The sequence below is a fragment of the Arachis stenosperma genome, chromosome 9 (assembly GCF_014773155.1).
Source record: "Arachis stenosperma cultivar V10309 chromosome 9, arast.V10309.gnm1.PFL2, whole genome shotgun sequence".
Lineage (NCBI taxonomy): Eukaryota > Viridiplantae > Streptophyta > Magnoliopsida > Fabales > Fabaceae > Arachis > Arachis stenosperma.
In genome coordinates, this window is record NC_080385.1 from 62,142,691 (window position 1) to 62,161,178 (window position 18,488).

General features: G+C 41.7%; 1 non-coding gene across 1 annotated transcript; it reads right to left on the bottom strand.

The window, feature by feature from the left end:
* Window positions 1–15,996: 15,996 nt before the first annotated feature.
* Window positions 15,997–16,104, bottom strand: LOC130953832 (small nucleolar RNA R71). The gene has a single exon (XR_009075992.1). It is a non-coding gene; the product is annotated as a small nucleolar RNA R71 (small nucleolar RNA).
* Between the last annotated feature and the right edge of the window lie 2,384 nt (window positions 16,105–18,488).

The following is an 18,488-nucleotide window of genomic DNA, read 5'->3' on the forward strand; positions in this document are numbered from 1 at the left end:
GTATCACATGTGGTGGTGGCTATTGCTTCTACCCATTTGGAGACATACTCTACTGCTACCAAGATGTATTTGAATGTGTAGGATGGAGGAAAAGGTCCCATAAAATCTATTCCCCATAGATCAAAGAGTTCCACTTCCAAAATGAACTTTTGAGGCATCTCATTTTTCTTTGACAAACCCCCTGTTCTTTGACACTCATTGCATTGGCTCACAAACTCCCTAGTATCCTTGAAGATTGAAGGCCAATAGAAACCACTTTGAAGGACCTTTGCAGCCGTTCTTTCAGCCCCAAAATGACCACCATAATTGGAGTTGTGACAATGCCATAGTATGTCCTTCATCTCATCCTCTGACACACATCTTCTTATCATACCATCTGGGCATCTTTTGAACAAGAATGGGTCATCCCAAAAGAAGAACTTAGCCTCATGCAACAGCTTCTTGACTTGTTGTTTTGTGTACTCTTGTGGAATGATTCTTCCTGCCTTGTAGTTGGCCATGTCTGCAAACCAAGGGACATGTTGAATGTGCAAGAGATGCTCATCTGGAAATTCTTCATTTATTGATGGAAAGTTGTCTTGGCATGCATCTTGTGGCACCCTTGATAAGTGGTCAGCAACTTGATTTTCATTGCCCTTTCTATCTTTGATCTCTATGTCAAACTCTTGTAGGAGTAGCACCCATCTGATTAGCCTTGGTTTGGCATCCTGTTTTGACATGAGATACTTAAGAGCAGCATGGTCAGTATACACTAAGACTTTGGATCCAATCAAATATTGTCTAAACTTATCAAAAGCATATACCACAGCTAGTAGCTCTTTCTCTGTTGTGGTGTAGTTCTTTTGAGCTTCATTCAACACCTTACTTGCATAGTAGATAACATGAAGCTTCTTTTCCTTCCTTTGCCCCAACACAGCGCCAATTGCAAGGTTGCTTGCATCACACATAAGTTCAAAAGGTAGTCCCCAAATTGGGGGTGTGATGATTGGTGCTGTGGTGAGCTTAGCCTTTAGAGTTTCAAAAGCATGCTTGCATTCATCATCAAAGATAAAAGGATTTTCTACCACCAACAAATTGCTTAGTGGCTTTGCTATTTTGGAAAAATCTTTGATGAATCTCCTATAAAATCCAGCATGTCCTAAGAAACTTCTAACAGCTTTCACACTAGTTGGCAAAGGAAGTTTTTCTATAATTTCTACTTTTGCCTTGTCAACTTCTATACCCTTTCTTGAAATTTTATGACCAAGAACAATGCCTTCGGGTACCATGAAATGGCATTTCTCCCAATTCAAAACTAAATTGGTTTCTTGGCACCTTTTCAAGACTAGGGTAAGATGACGCAAGCAAGTATTGAAGGAATCACCAAAAACAGAGAAATCATCCATAAAGACTTCAATAAATTTTTCTACCATGTCTGAGAAGATTGATAGCATGCACCTTTGAAAGGTAGCTGGGGCATTACACAGTCCAAATGGCATTCTCCTATATGCAAAGACTCCAAAGGGACAAGTAAAGGAAGTCTTCTCTTGATCCATGGGGTCAACCACAATCTGGTTATACCCAGAATATCCATCAAGAAAACAGTAATAAGCATGGCCAGCCAACCTCTCAAGCATCTGGTCAATGAAAGGTAGAGGAAAGTGATCTTTCCTTGTGGCATCATTCAACCTCCTATAGTCTATGCACATCCTCCACCCTGTCACTGTTCGTGTTGGGATAAGCTCATTCTTCTCATTCACAATGACAGTCATCCCCCCTTTCTTGGGTACTACTTGCATTGGACTGACCCATGGGCTGTCAGATATAGGGTAGATGATCCCAGCTTTACACAACTTCAGAACTTCCTTTTGAACAACCTCCTTCATTGTGGGATTCAATCTTCTTTGAGGTTGTACTACAGGTTTGGAATTCTCCTCCAAGAGTATCTTGTGCATGCATATGGCAGGGCTTATGCCCTTCAAGTCATCAATGGTCCACCCCAAAGCCTCTTTGTGAGCTCTCAAAACCACAAGGAGCTTTTCTTCTTCTTCTGCATTCAATGTGGAATTGATGATCACTGGGAAGCTTTCTTTCTCACCAAGGAACGCATATTTAAGATGAGGGGGTAGTGGTTTCAACTCTTGTTGTGGTGCCTCTTCTTTGGTAGCTTCACTTGGTTCCTTTGATGCTTCCAATTTGTTCTCTTCTTGTCCCTTGATGTTATGGACTTCCTCATGTTGCATTTGATGGTTTGTGTCAAGTACTTCTTCAACCAAAGAGTCCACTACATCAATTCTCATGCAATTTTCTTTCTCAACAGGGTGTTGCATTGCTTTGAAGACATTTATGGTCATTTGTTCATCATGCACCCTGAAGATCATCTCTCCCTTTTCCACATCAATGATTGTTCTAGCTGTAGCCAAAAAGGGTCTACCAAGAATGACTGAATTATTCCCCTCTTCATCCATGTCTAGGACCACAAAATCAGCTGGAAATATGAAGTTTCCCACCTTCACCAAGAGGTTCTCAACTACTCCATTTGGTACTTTGATGGATCTGTCAGCAAGTTGAGGTGACATCCTTGTGGGTTTGAGCTCTTCAATCATCATTTTCTTCATCATGGTGAGGGGCATTAAGTTAATGCTTGCTCCCAGGTCACAAAGTGATTTGTCAACAGCCATGCTCCCAATCGTGCAAGGTATGAGAAAGCTGCCAGGGTCTTTGAGTTTTGGAGGTAACCCTTGTTGAATGATGGCACTACACTCTTGATTGAGAACCACGGTTTCTTTTTCTTGCCAACTTCTCTTCTTGGTGATCAATTCCTTAAGAAACTTTGCATATAATGGCATTTGTTCTAGAGCTTCTGCCAATGGGATGTTGATTTCAAGTTTCTTGAAGATCTCTAAGAACCTTGGGAATTGTTGGTCCTTTGCTCCTTTGTGTATCCTAGTTGGGTATGGAAGCTTGGGTACATAAGCTTTTACCCCTTCTTGTTGTGGATTCACATTCCCATTGCAATCACGGTTGCTTCCTTGTCCAGGTGGGTTGCTTTGTGGCTTGACAACTTCTTTGCCTTTGTTAGATGTTGAACCCTTTTCTTCATCTTTCCTTTCCACATGTACTTCCACTATGTCTTGCTCCTTGGGTTTTATTGCTTCTTTGTTTGAACTTTCACCAACTACCTTGCCACTCCTTAACTGCAAAGCCTTACATTCTTCTCTTGGGTTGGGTATTGTGTCACTTGGGAGAATATTGGTTGGTTTCTCGGCTTGTTTGGCCAATTGTCCCACTTGTCTCTCAATGTTCTTCATAGTGACCGCTTGTTCTTGTTGTCCCTTAGCTAAAGCTTGAGTGGTTTGAGCAAGTGCTTGCAAGGTTGCTTCCAGACTTGAGATTCTGGCCTCATGATGGTCAATGGGAGGTATGATGGGGGTTGATTGTTGTTGGAAGTTGTTGGTTGGATTAGTGTGGTAGTTTTGTGAGTTGGATGATGGCGCAGAGAAGTTATTTTGGTGAATTTGTGAGTTATGATGGGGGTGTTGATATGTGTTTTATGTTTTTCTATATTGGTTAGTGTTGTTGGTATGGTGATTTTGGTTGTTTGTGGTACGGGTGTGATTGTGGTTGTTGTTCTTTTGCCAATGGTTTTCTCCCCACTTTAAATTGGGATGATTCTTCCAAGATGAGTTGTATGTATCACCATGGAATTCCTCCTGAGAATTTGAAGTATTCTGCATGTATTGAACTTGTTCTTGTGGTTGTTCAACCGTGGTCCCTTCACCTTGGCCCCATTCAAGTGATGGTTGATTTGTTGTGTTCACTGATGCAAGTTGCATACCATCCATTCTCTTTGTTATCATCTCCATTTGTTGTTGGATTTGTTGGTGCATTAACTTGTTTTGTGCCAAGATAGCATCAACACCTTCAAGCTCCATTACACCTTTCTTTGGGGTCGGATTATGCTGCCTCTCTGATGAGTAATAATATTGATTGTTTGCCACAATCTCAATGAGGTCTTGAGCCTCCTCAGCAGTTTTCATCATGTTGAGTGATCCTCCTGATGAGTAATCTAGTCCCTTCCTTGCTTCTGGATTTAGGCCTTCATAGAAGTTTTGGAGTTTGACCCAATCACTAAACATGTCAGGTGGGCATCTTCTCATTAGTGCCTTGTACCTTTCCCAGGCTTCATATAATGACTCCCCATCCATTTGCCTAAAAGTCTGAACCTCTGTCTTCAACTTGATGATCTTTTGAGGTGGGTAGAACTTTGCTAGAAATCTTCTCATCACTTCATTCCAATCATTGAGGCTTTCCTTGGGGAATGACTCTAGCCATTGAGTGGCTTTATCCCTCAAAGAGAATGGGAATAGCAACAACTTGTAGACATCTGGATGCACTCCATTTGTCTTCACAGTATTGCATATCCTCAGAAAAACAGATAGATGTTGATTTGGGTCTTCAAGAGGTCCCCCTCCATAAGAGCAATTGTTCTGTACCAAAGTGATGAGCTGAGGTTTCAACTCAAAGTTATTGGCCTGAACGGTTGGAGTGGCAATGCTGCTCCCACAATGTCTTGGATCAGGGATGGTATACGAAGATAACACCCTTCTAGCGTGTCCACCATTATTGTTGACCCCTCCAGGAGGATTTTGTATCTCATCCTCCATGACTTGGTCTTCTCCCTCTGATTCCTCTGACTCCTCTTCACCAACTATGAACTTTCATCTTTCTGCTCTCCTTATCCTTCGGAGGGTTCTCTCGTCCTCAATATTACGTCTACTAGCTCCTGACATACACAAACAAAACCAAACTCACAAGTGAGACACTCTAGAACTAGAGTGAAATTGGGGTTAGTGAAACAAAATATCAAACAGTTAGTGGGCTTAACAAGAATACTAAAGAAAAATGCTTAATCTAAATCACCGTTCACCTAATCATTGTCAATCTTTCCAATCCCCGGCAACGGCGCCAAAAACTTGATACGTAAAATTTTAATTTCACGTACAACCGGCAAGTATACCGGATCGTATCAAGTAGTAAGACTCACTAAGAGTGAGGTCGATCCCACGAGGATTGGTAGATTAAGCAACTTTAGTTAAATGGTAGATCTAGTTAAGCGAACAAAATTTTGATTTCATGAGCATTTTGAGTTTGTATATAATTGCAAGAATTTAAATGGCAAAGAATGTAAAGAACTAGAATATAGAAATAAAATGAAAGTAAATAACTGAATCTTAAGTTGCAAGAAACTTAAATGACATCAAAAATAAATGGCAAGAACTTAAAGGGTGCAGAAAATTAAAGAACATAAGAGTAAATAGCAAGAATTAAAAGAACAAAATGTAAATGACAAGAATAGTAAATTGGCAGAATGTAAAAGGGGCTTGGGTTATGGGTAATCAAACAACTAGAAGCAAAAGAAATAAGGAGTAATGATAGAGAGGATCATTAGGGATCAGAGATGTTAGTTTTCATGAATTGATGTTAGTCAAATCCTTCTCAATCATGGGTGTAGATCTATGGCAAGTGGGTGATTGAATCCCAATCTCTTGGTGATTCAATCTCTCTCAACATAACCAATTGCCACTCTCGTGATCTAATTGTTCATGAAAAGAGATGAAGCTCATATATTATCCAGCCACACAATCTCTATAATCTCAACCAAGGAGAGTTACATCTCACATACTAACCAAGGCATATTGATTAGAGAAATCATGAAAGGATGAACTCTAAACTGAATTATGTGGCTCATTCCTCAAACTCACCACATAATTCATATAGATTAACCCCTCTCTCGATGGTGGTTGAATCTGTGAAGATCAAGAGTTCCCTCTTTAAATCAACCACTAGAATTGAGGAGGAAAGATGGGTTCATCAATCCATTCCAACAAACAGAGCTCCTCCCCCTAATGAAAGTGGGGTTTAGTGAGTCATTGCTCCAATTCCAACAACAATTGCCATAAATCAAAATTAAACTAAATGTAAAGGAAGAAGAAGAAGAAGAATGAAATGCTTAAAGATTAAAAAAAATGAAGAAGAGAAGTTCCAAGATGAACCAAAATTAGCTCTCTGGGTCCCCTCTCGGAAGTACCAAAAGTGTTCTCAAATACAAGTGCTAAAAAGTGTAAAAATGTCTAAGTGTTAGAAAGTATTCCCCAAAAGTGTAAAAGTCCCCTACAAGTACATCAATCTCTTCTATTTATACTACTCTAAAACTCTTCAGAGATCTTCAATTTGGGTTAGCAATGTGGGCTTTCTCATTGTTGAATTCTTGGCTCAATTGGAGGTGTTGCTAGGCTTGGAAAGGAAGGGTTCATTCATCATGATTCTGGCCCATTGGCTTGGCGTTATTGGCACTAACTCCAGGCCAAATGCACGTTGGCAACGTGCAGGATAATTTCCTGGGCATGAAGTATGAGACTTGGGCGTTGCTAGCCCAAGTTGTTGCCAACAACTTGCTTTTCCTCTTCTTGGCCTTACTTTCATGCTAAATGTAGCCCAGAATTTGAGTGTCAACCTTCAGCTTCAATATGGACTATTATACATCATTGGAAAGCTCTTGATGTCTATTTTCTAATGCCACTGGAATCACCTCAATTGGACTTTCCTAGCTCAAGTTATGGTTCCTCAAAGAAGGTAAGGTCAAGCTGCCAAGTTGTTGTGAATAACGCACCCTCAACCCCAAGTTGGCAACGTGCCCGTGCATCACTCTCCCAAGGCAAGGACTTGGGGCTGGCGTTGTTGCAAAACACGCCCCCCTTGTGGCACGTTGGCAACGTGCTCGACCCACACCCCAAAGCCAATCTCTAGCTTTCTTGAATTTCACTTCATGTTCTTGGTTTTAGGGCCTAAAGATGACTCTGGTTTGGCTTCAATTTTGTGCTCCATCATAGACTATTATATATGGTTGGAAAGCTCTGAATGTCAGCTTTCCAATGCAACTGGAAGCACTCAATTTGGATCTCTGTAGCTCAAGATATCTTCCATTGAAGAGGACATGGTCAGGCTGCCTTGTTGGAGTTGTTGTGAATAACGCCCATACATTTCAAGTTAGCAACGTGCACCATAATTTCCTGGCGTTGTTGTGAATAACTCCTTCTCTTTAGCACGTTAGCAACGTGCTCGAGCCCTTCTCAAGGCTCCATGCTTGCTTCCTGGCGTTGGCAATGTGCATGGCAAGGCCATTGGGCGTTGGCAACGTGTTTGGTGCGCTTGTGGGCGTTTGGAACTTGGTTGGCACGGCTGGTGGGCGTTGACAACGTGCATGGTGAGGCTTGGCGTTGGCAACTTGATTTTGGCGTTGGCAACGTTAGCAACTTGGTTGGCAAGGCTTGGCAACGTTAGCAACTTGGTTGGCAAGGCTTGGCAACGTTAGCAACTTGGTTGGCAAGGCTTGGCAACGTTAGCAACTTGGTTGGCAAGGCTTGGCAACGTTAGCAACTTGGTTGGCAAGGCTTGGCAACGTTAGCAACTTGGTTGGCAAGGCTTGGCAACGTTAGCAACTTGGTTGGCAAGGCTTGGCGTTGGCAACTTGATTTTGGCGTTGGCAACGTGAATGGTGAGGCCATTGGGCGTTGGCAACTTGGTTGGCACCAAGACTTGGTGCCTAGCCAAGCAACCATTCCTGGCGTTGTTGCCAAACACGCCAATGCTTCCTAGCTCCAACAACGTGCTCGAGCTCCTTTTGGTGCCAAAATTTCTTGTGTGTGGCGTTGGCAACGCCCTCCTCAAGTTAGCAACGTGCTTCACTTCATCCAGGGCCAAGCTTGTGTGTGGCGTTGCCTTCAACAACGCCCATGGTTCTTGGCGTTGGCAACGCCCTCGACACTCCTTCATGGCTCAAGTTCCTTGCTTGTGTGGGCGTTGGCAACTTGGTTCTAGAGTTGGCAACGCCAGCTCTTCCTCCAGGGCCAAGTTTGCTTGCTTGTGGCTTGTGTGTGGCGTTGGCAACGCCAGCTTCAAGTTGGCAACGCCAACTTTGCTTCCTCCAGGGCCAAGCTTGCCTTGCTTGTGTATGGCGTTGGCAACGCCAGCTTCAAGTTGGCAACGCCAACTTTGCTTCCTCCAGGGCCAAGCTTGCCTTGTGTTGTGGCGTTGGCAACGTGGATCTCAAGTTGGCAACGCCAACTTTGCTCCTTGGTTGCCTCCAGGACCAAGCTCTTTGTGTGTGGGCGTTGTCCTCAATAACGCACACTATATCCAAGTTGGCAACGCCAACTTCATTTTCCTGGCGTTGGCAAGAATAACGCCCCTTGTATCCAAGTTGGCAACGCCAACTTCTTGCCCAGCTTGCATCATTCTTGTTTCCATGCTTCCTTGTTTCATCACCTATCATCAACAAGGGAAATAGCTTCAAAGTCTCACCAATTCATGCAATAAATTTCATGAGATTCATTCATACTCATTCATATATGCATTCCTTAAAGCATTTGCATGAATTTGGCTAGAATTAACATGTTCCTTGATATCATCATGCATGGAAACAAAACTCATAAAAGGACTTGTTTATTTAGAGAAAATGAGTGAAATTAAGCTAAAATTAACTAAACTAACTAACTAATAATGCAAATATGCATTTGCATCAGCTTCCCAACCCACATCTGTAGGCAAAAAACCTGTAGCAACTAAGGTTGAGGAATACAAAGCCAAAATGCCTTATCCTCAGAAACTCTGCCAAGCGAAACAGGATAAGAAATTTTCCCACTTTGCAGACTATCTCAGGACTCTTGAAATAAAGATTTCATTTGCAGAGGCACTTAAGCAAATACCCTCTTATGCTAAGTTCATGAAAGAGATCTTAAGTCATAAGAAGGATTGGAGGGAAACTAAAAAAGTTTACCTCACTGAAGAATGCAGTGCAGTCATTCTGAAAAGCTTACCTGAGAAGCTTAAAGATCCGGAAAGCTTTATGATACCATGCACATTAGAAGGTACTTGTACCAAGCAAGCTCTATGTGATCTTGGGGCAAGTATTAACCTAATACCTGCAGCCACTATCAAAAAGCTTGGGTTGATTGATGAAGTTAAACCAACCCGGATATGTCTCCAACTTGCTGATGGCTCCATTAAATACCCATCAGGCGTGATTGAAGACATGATTGACAAGGTTGGGCCATTTGCTTTTCCCACTGACTTTGTGGTGCTAGAAATGGAGGAGCATATGAGTGCAACTCTCATTCTGGGAAGACCTTTCCTAGCAACTGGCCGAACCCTTATTGATGTTTAAAAAGGGGAAGTAACCCTGAGAGTCAATGAGGATGAGTTCAAGTTTAATGTTGTCAAAGCCATGCAGCATCCAGACACCCAAAATGACTGCATGAGCGCTGATATTATTGACTCTCTGGTAAAAGAAGTCAATATGGCTAAGAGTCTCGAATCAGAGCTAGAGGATATCTTTAAAGATGTCCAGCATGATCTAGAGGAATCAGAGAGAATAATAGAACCTCTGAAAATCCCTCAAGAAGAGGAGAAACCTCCCAAACCGAGCTCAAACCATTACCATCATCCCTGAAATATGCATTTCTGGGAGAAGGTAATACCTTTCCTGTAATCATAAGCTCTACCTTAGAGTTACAGGAAGAGGAAGCTCTAATTCAAGTGCTAAAGACACACAAGACAGCTCTTGGGTGGTCCATCAGGGATCTTAAGGGCATTAGCCCAGCCAGATTCATGCACAAGCTTTTATTGGAGGGTGACACTAAGCCAGTGGTTCAACCACAAAGGCGGCTGAATCCAGCCATGAAGGAGGTGGTGCAGAAAGAGGTGACTAAATTACTAGAGGCTGGGATTATTTATCCTATTTCTCATAGCCCCTGGGTAAGTCCTGTCCAAGTCGACCCTAAGAAGGGTGGCATGACAGTGGTTCATAATGAAAAAAATGAACTGGTTCCTACAAGAACAGTTACAGGGTGGCGTATGTGTATTGATTATAGAAGGCTCAATACATCCACCAGAAAGGATCATTTTCCTTTACCATTCATAGACCAGATGCTAGAAAGACTAGCAGGGCATGAATACTACTGCTTCCTGGATGGATATTCAGGTTATAATCAAATTGCAGTAGATCCCCAGGATCAAGAGAAAATAGCATTCACATGTCCATCTGGAGTATTTGCATACAGAAGGATGCCATTTGGTCTGTGCAATGCACCTGTAACCTTTCAAAGGTGCATGCTCTCAATTTTCTCTGATATGGTAAAAAAATTTCTAGAAGTCTTCATGGATGACTTTTCAGTATTTGAGACTCATTCAGTTCCTGTCTTGACCATCTAGCACTTGTTCTAAAGAGGTGCCAAGAGACTAACCTGGTTTTAAACTGGGAGAAATGTCACTTTATGGTGACTGAAGGAATTGTCCTTGGGCACAAAATTTCGAACAAGAGAATAGAGGTGGATCAGGCTAAGGTAGAGGTAATTGAAAAATTACCACCACCTGCCAATGTTAAGGCAATCAGAAGCTTTCTGGGGCATGCAGGATTTTATAGGAGGTTTATAAAAGATTTTTCAAAAATCGCCAAACCTTTAAGTAATCTGCTAGCTGCTGACACGCCATTTATCTTTGATAAGGAGTGTCTGTAAGAATTTGAGACTCTGAAAGCTAAATTGGTCACAGCACCAATCATCTCTGCACCAAACTGGACATTACCATTTGAACTGATGTGTGATGCCTGTGACCATGCCATTGGTGCAGTGTTGGGACAGAGGCAAGACATGCTTCTACACGTCATTTACTATGCCAGTCGTGTTTTAAATGACACACAAAAGAACTACACAACCACAGAAAAAGAGCTACTTGCAGTGGTTTACGCCATTGACAAGTTCAGATCCTATTTAGTAGGATCAAAAGTGATTGTGTACACTGACCATGCTGCTCTTAAATATCTACTCACAAAGCAGGATTCAAAACCCAGACTCATAAGATGGGTGTGGCTTCTGCAAGAGTTTGATATAGAAATAAGAGACAGAAAAGGGACAGAGAATCAAGTAGCAGATCACCTGTCCCGAATAGAACCAGTAGAAGGGGCGTCCCTCCCTCTTACTGAGATCTCTGAAAACTTTCTGGATGAGCAAATCTTTGCCATCCAGAAAGTGCCATGGTTTACAGACATTGCAAACTACAAGGCATTGAGATTCATACCCATAGAGTACAGTAGGCAGCAATCAAAGAAATTGATCACAAATGCAAAGTACTATCTTTGGGATGAACCAAATCTCTTCAAGAGATGTGTAGATGGAGTAATCCGTAGACGTGTGCCTAAAGAAGAAGCACAGAAGATCCTCTGGCACTGCCATGGATCACAGTATGGAGGACATTTTGGAAGTGAGCGAACAGCCACAAGAGTCCTCCAATGTGGCTTCTACTGGCCTACTCTCTATAAAGACTCCCGAGTGTTTGTACTTAACTGTGACAGTTGCCAAAGATCTGGCAATCTGCCTCACAGTTATGCCATGCCTCAACAAGGGATCTTGGAGATTGAGTTGTTTGATGTATGGGGTATTGACTTCATGGGGCCATTCCCACCAGCATACTCAAACACTTATATTCTGGTAGCAGTGGATTATGTATCCAAATGGGTAGAAGTTATAGCAACACCCACTAATGAAACTAAGACAGTATTAAAATTCCTCCAGAAACACATCTTCAGCAGATTTAGTACCCCTAGAGTATTAATCAGGGATGGGGGCACTCATTTCTGCAATAAACAGTTTTACTCTGCTTTGGTTTGTTATGGAGTTAGCCATAGGGTGGCCACTCCATATCATCCACAGACAAATGGGCAAGCTGAAGTCTCAAATAGAGAACTTAAAAGAATCCTGGAACGGATTGTGATTAACCGTAGAAGGGATTGGGCAAGAATCTTGGATGATACTCTGTGGGCATACAGAACAGCATTCAAGACCCCTATAGAGACCTCTCCATACCAGCTTGTGTATGGAAAGGCATGTCACTTGCCAGTGGAACTGGAACATAAGGCCTACTGGGCAACCAGATTCCTAAACCTTGATGCCAAGTTAGCTGGAGAAAAACGATTGCTCCAGTTAAATGAGCTAGAGGAATTTAGACTCAATGCTTTCGAGAATGCAAAAAATTTACAAAGAGAAAGCAAAAAGATGGCATGATAAGAAATTGTCATCTAGAGTCCTTGAGCCATGGCAGAAAGTTCTGCTATTTAATTCTAGGCTCAGATTATTCCCCGGGAAATTGAAGTCCCGATGGAGAGGACCATATGTGATTACAAGTGTGTCACCATATGGATACGTAGAACTCCAGGATAATGATTCTAACAAAAAGTTCATTGTTAATGAACAAAGAGTCAAACATTATCTTGACATCAATTTTGAGCAAGAATGCTCAAAACTGAGACTTAACTAAAGCTCAGTAATAGTCCAGCTAAAGACAATAAAGAAGCGCTTGCTGGGAGGCAACCCAGCCATTTACAAAGTTTATTTGTTAATTAATTGATTTTTACAGGTATATGTCAAGTATCTTCAAGGTAAAATAGCAACTGCTTAAGTTCACAGAGTTACAGAAGGATTCAGAGGATAAAACAGCAAATAAAGGAAGCTCACTGGACTATTACTGAGCTTTAGTATGTTTTTAGTATATTTGGTTTAGTTTTTAGTATATTTTTATTAGTTTTTAGTTAAAATTCACTTTTCTGGACTTCACTATGAGTTTGTGTGTTTTTCTGTGATTTCAGGTATTTTCTGCCTGAAATTGAGGGACCTGAGCAAAAATCTGATTCAGAGACTAAAAAGGACTGCAGATGCTGTTGGATTCTGACCTCCCTGCACTCAAAGTGGATTTTCTGGAGCTACAGAAGCCCAATTGGCTCGCTCTCAACGGCGTTGGAAAGTAGACATCCTGGGCATAAAAGCTGGCGTTTAACTCCAAGAAGAGTCTCTACACGAAAATGCTTCAATGCTCAGCCCAAGCACACACCAAGTGGGCCCGGAAGTGGATTTTTATGTCATTTACTCATCTTTGTAAACCTTAGGCTACTAGTTTTCTATAAGTAGGACCTTTAACTATTGTATTATCATCTTGGTTTTTCTGGTTCCCTCTCTAGGGCCGAAGCCAATGATCACTTTTGTTCTTATGTATTTTCAACGGTGGAGTTTCTACACACCATAGATTAAGGTGTGGAGCTTTGCTGTACCTCGAGTATTAATGCAATTACTATTGTTCTTCTATTCAATTCCACTTGTTCTTGTTCCAAGATATCACTTGTTCTTCAACTTGATGAATGTGATGATCCGTGACACTCATCATCATTCTCACCTATGAACGTGTGACTGACAACCACCTCCGTTCTACCTTAGATTGGGTGAATATCTCTTGGATTCCTGATACACGATGCATGGTTGATCGCCTGACAACCGAGCACTCGCCTGACAACCGAGCCAGCCATTCCGTGAGATCAGAGTCTTCGTGGTATAGGCAAGAACTGATGGCGGCATTCAAGAGAATCCGGAAGGTCTAACCTTGTCTGTGGTATTCTGAGTAGGATTCAATGATTGAATGACTGTGACGTGCTTCAAACTCCTGAGGGCGGGGCGTTAGTGACAGACGCAAAAGAATCACTGGATTCTATTCCGGCCTGATTGAGAACCGACAGATGGATAGCCGTGCCGTGACAGGGTGCGTTGAACATTTCCACTGAGAGGATGGGAGGTAGCCACTGACAACGGTGAAACCCTTGCATAAGCTTGCCATGGAAAGGAGTAAGAAGGATTGGATGAAGACAGTAGGAAAGCAGAGAGACGGAAGGGACCAAGCATCTTCATACGCTTATCTGAAATTCCTACCAATGAATTACATAAGTATCTCTATCTTTATCTTTATGTTTTATTCATCATCTATTCCCATTTGAGTCTGCCTGACTAAGATTTACAAGGTGACCATAGCTTGCTTCATACCAACAATCTCCGTGGGATCGACCCTTACTCGCGTAAGGTTTATTACTTGGACGACCCAGTGCACTTGCTGGTTAGTTGTGCGGAGTTGTGATAAAGAGTGAGATTGCAATGAGCGTACCATGTTGATGGCGCCATTGATGATCACAATTTCGTGCACCAAGTTTTTGGCGCCGTTGCCGGGGATTGTTTCGTGTATGGACAACTGACGGTTCATCTTGTTGCTTTGATTAGGTATTTTTCAGAATTCTTAAGAATGAGTTCTAGAGTTTCATGATGATCTGTTGAAATCTGGCTGGCTGAGAAGCCATGTCTAATCTTATTGGACCGAGGTTTCAACTGATCATCACAAGAGCTTATTGATCTCTATCAATCTTGCTAAGGCTTGGCTGGCCATTGGCCATGTCTAGTGTTTTGGACCGAAGCTTTCTTTGAAAGCTTGGCTGGCTGTGAAGCCATGTCTAATTCCTGGACCGGAGTCTTAGACTAGCATTGCAATGATTCCTGGAATCCAAATTAAGAATTCTGAAACCTTTATTTTCTATTTCCATATAATTTTCGAAAAATCCAAAAAAATTTTCAAAATCATAAAAAAACCAAAAATATTTTATGTTTCTTGTTAGAGTCTAGTGTCTAATTTTAAGTTTGGTGTCTTGCATGCATTGTCTATTTGATCTTGGTTCTATTTTCAAGTCAATAGTACAGGGAACTGAAGATTCAGAACATGCAGCAGAGGAATTACACAGAAAAAGCTGGGCGTTCAAAACGCCCAGTGAAGAAGGACAGACTGGCGTTTAAACGCCAGCCAGGGTGCCTGGTTGGGCGTTTAACACCCAAAAAGGTAGTGCATTGGGCGTTAAACGCCAGAATGTGCACCATTCTGGGCGTTTAACGCCAGGATGGCACAAGGGGGAGGATTTTGTTTTCAAATCAATTTTTTTTAAGTTTTCAAAAGTTTTTCAAAATCAAATCTTTTTCAAAATCAATTTATTTCCTTTTTCAAAGATACTTGCTAACAATTAATGATTTGATTGAACATTTCAAGTATGTTGCCTTTTCTGTTGAGAAAGGTTTAATGTTTGAATCATATCTTTTCTTGTTAGGCAAGTCATTAATTTTTAAAATCAAATCTTTTTAAAACTGTTTTCAAATCATATCTTTTCAATCATATCTTTTAAAACCATAACTTTTCAATCATATCTTTTTAATCACATTGTTTTCAAAATAATCCTCAATCATATCTTTTTAAATTCTAATTTCAAAATTTTTTTTTCAAAAATTACTTGATTTCTTTCCCACTCTTGATTTTCGAAAATCAAGTAAAGTTTTTCAAAATGTTTTTAAAATCTTTTTAATTAATTTTCGAAAAATTTCCTCATCTCTTCTTACATCCTTCTATTTATGGAGCACCACTCCTCCTCAATGCACAATTCGAACTCTATCTGACTAAGTTCGAAGTCTTCTCCTTCTTCCTTCTATTTTTTTTCTTCTCTGACACCTCAAGAAATCTCTATACTGTGACATAGAGGATTCCACATTTTCTTGTTCTCTTCTCTTTCATATGAGCAGGAACAAAGATAAAAGCATTCTTGTTGAAGCTGACCCTGAACCTGAAAGGACCTTGAAGCGAAAGCTAAGAGAAGCTAAGGCACAACTCTCTGCAGAGGACCTAACAGAAATCTTCAAAGAAGAAGACATGGCAGCCGAAAACAACAACAATGCAAACAATGCAAGGAAGGTGCTGGGTGACTTTACTGCACCTACTCCCGACTTCTATGGGAGAAGCATCTCTATCCCTGCCATTGGAGCAAACAACTTTGAGCTTAAGCCTCAATTAGTTTCTCTAATGCAATAGAATTGCAAGTTCCATGGACTTCCATTGGAAGATCCTCATCAGTTCTTAGCTGAATTCTTGCAAATCTGTGACACTGTCAAGACTAATGGGGTTGACCCTGAGGTCTACAGACTTATGCTATTCCCTTTTGCTGTAAGAGACAGAGCTAGGACATGGTTGGACTCACAACCTAAAGAAAGCCTGGACTCATGGGAAAAGCTAGTCAATGCCTTCTTGGCAAAGTTCTTTCCACCTCAAAAATTGAGTAAGCTTAGAGTGGAAGTCCAAACCTTCAGACAGAAGGATGGAGAATCCCTCTATGAAGCTTGGGAAAGATACAAACAATTGATCAGAAAATGTCCTTCTGACATGCTTTCTGAATGGAGCATCATAGGTATTTTCTATGATGGTCTCTCTGAACTATCCAAGATGTCTTTGGATAGCTCTGCTGGAGGATCTCTTCATTTGAAGAAGACGCCTACAGAAGCTCAAGAACTAATTGAAATGGTTGCAAATAACCAATTCATGTACACTTCTGAAAGGAATCCTGTGAACAATGGGACAAATCAGAAGAAATGAGTTCTTGAGATTGATACTCTGAATGCCATATTGGCTCAGAACAAAATATTGACTCAGCAAGTCAATTTGATTTCTCAAAGTCTGTCTGGAATGCAAAATGCACCAAGCAGTACTAAGGATGCTTCATCTAAAGAAGAAGTTTATGATCCTGAGAACCCTTCAATGGAAGAGGTGAATTACCTGGGAGAACCCTATGGAAACACCTATAATTCTTCATGGAGAAATCATCCAAATTTCTCATGGAAGGATCAACAGAGACCTCAACAAGGTTTCAATAACAATAATGGTGGAAGAAACAGGTTTAGCAATGGCAAGCCTTTTCCATCATCTTCTCAGCAACAGACAGAGAATTCTAAGCAGAACCCCTCTGACTTAGCAACTATGGTCTCTGATCTAATCAAAACCACTCAAAGTTTCATGACTGAAACAAGGTCCTCCATCAGGAATTTGGAGGCACAAGTGGGACAGCTGAGCAAGAAAATTACTGAACTCCCTCCTAGTACTCTCCCAAGCAATACAGAAGAAAATCCAAAAGGAGAGTGCAAGGCCATCAACATGGCCGAATTTGGAGAGGAAGGAGAGTAAGTGAACGCCACTGAGGAAGACCTCAATGGGCGTCCACTAACCTCCACTGAGTTCCCCAATGAGGAACCATGGGAATCTGAGTCTCAAAATGAGACCATAGAGATTCCATTGGACTTACTTCTGCCTTTCATGAGCTCTGATGAGTATTCTTCCTCTGAAGAGGATGAGTATGTCACTGAAGAGCAAGTTGCTAAATACCTTGGAGCAATCATGAAGCTAAATGACAAATTATTTGGAAATGAGACTTGGGAGGATGAACCCCCTTTGCTCACCAAAGAATTGGATGACTTGTCTAGGCAGAAATTACCTCAAAAGAGGCAGGACCCTGGGAAGTTCTCCATGCCTTGTACCATAGGCACCATGACCTTCAAGAAGGCTCTGTGTGACTTAGGGTCAAGTGTAAACCTCATGCCTCTCTCTGTAATGGAGAGGCTAGGGATCTTTGAGGTGCAAGCTGCAAAAATCTCACTAGAGATGGTAGACAATTCAAGAAAACAAGCTTATGGACTTGTAGAGGATGTTCTGGTAAAGATTGAAGACCATTACATCCTTGCTGATTTCATAGTCCTAGAGACTGGAAAGTGCATGGATGAATCCATCATCCTTGGCAGACCCTTCCTAGCCACAACAAAGGCTGTGATTGATGTTGATGGAGGTGAACTGATCATTCAAGTGAATGAAGAATCCTTTGTGTTTAAGGCTCAAGGATATCCCTCTGTCACCATGGAGAGGAAGCATGAAGAGCTTCTCTCAAATCAGAGTCAAACAGAGCCCCCACAGTCAAACTCTAAGTTTGGTGTTGGGAGGCCACAACCAAACTCTAAGTTTGGTGTTGAACCCCCACATTCAAACTCTAAGTTTGGTGTTGGGAGGTTCCAACATTGCTCTGAGAAAATGTGAGGCTCCATGAGAGCCCTCTGTCAAGCTACTGACATTAAAGAAGCGCTTGTTGGGAGGCAACCCAATGTTATATTTTACATATTTTCCTTTGTTATTTTATTTTATTTTGTAGGTTGATGATCATGAGAAGTCATAAAATCAAATGAAAAAGCAAAAACAGAATGAAAAACAGGAAGAAAAATAGCACACCCTGGAGGAAGAACCTACTGGCGTTTAAACGCCAGTAAGGCTAGCAGATGGGCATTTAACGCCCAGTCTGGCACCATTCTGGGCGTTTAACGCCAGAAAGGGGCACCAGACTGGCGTTAAACGCCAGAAAGGGGCACCAGACTGGCGTTAAACACCAGAAAAGGGCAAGCACCTGGCGTTAAACGCCAGAAATGGGCACCAGCCCGGCATTTAACGCCAGAATTGGCACAGAACGCAAATTTTCTTGCCACTTGGTGCAGGGATGACTTTTCCTTGACACCTCAGGATCTGTGGACCCCACAGGATCCCCACCTACCCCACCACCCTCTCTCTTCTTCTTCACCCATTCACCAATCACCTCAATACCTCTTCCCCAAAAATCCTTCACCTATCAAATCCCATATTCTCTTCACCACTCACATCCATCCTTCATAAAACCCCACCTACCTCACCCTTCAAATTCAAACCACTTTCCCTCCCAAACCCACCCATACATGACCGAACCA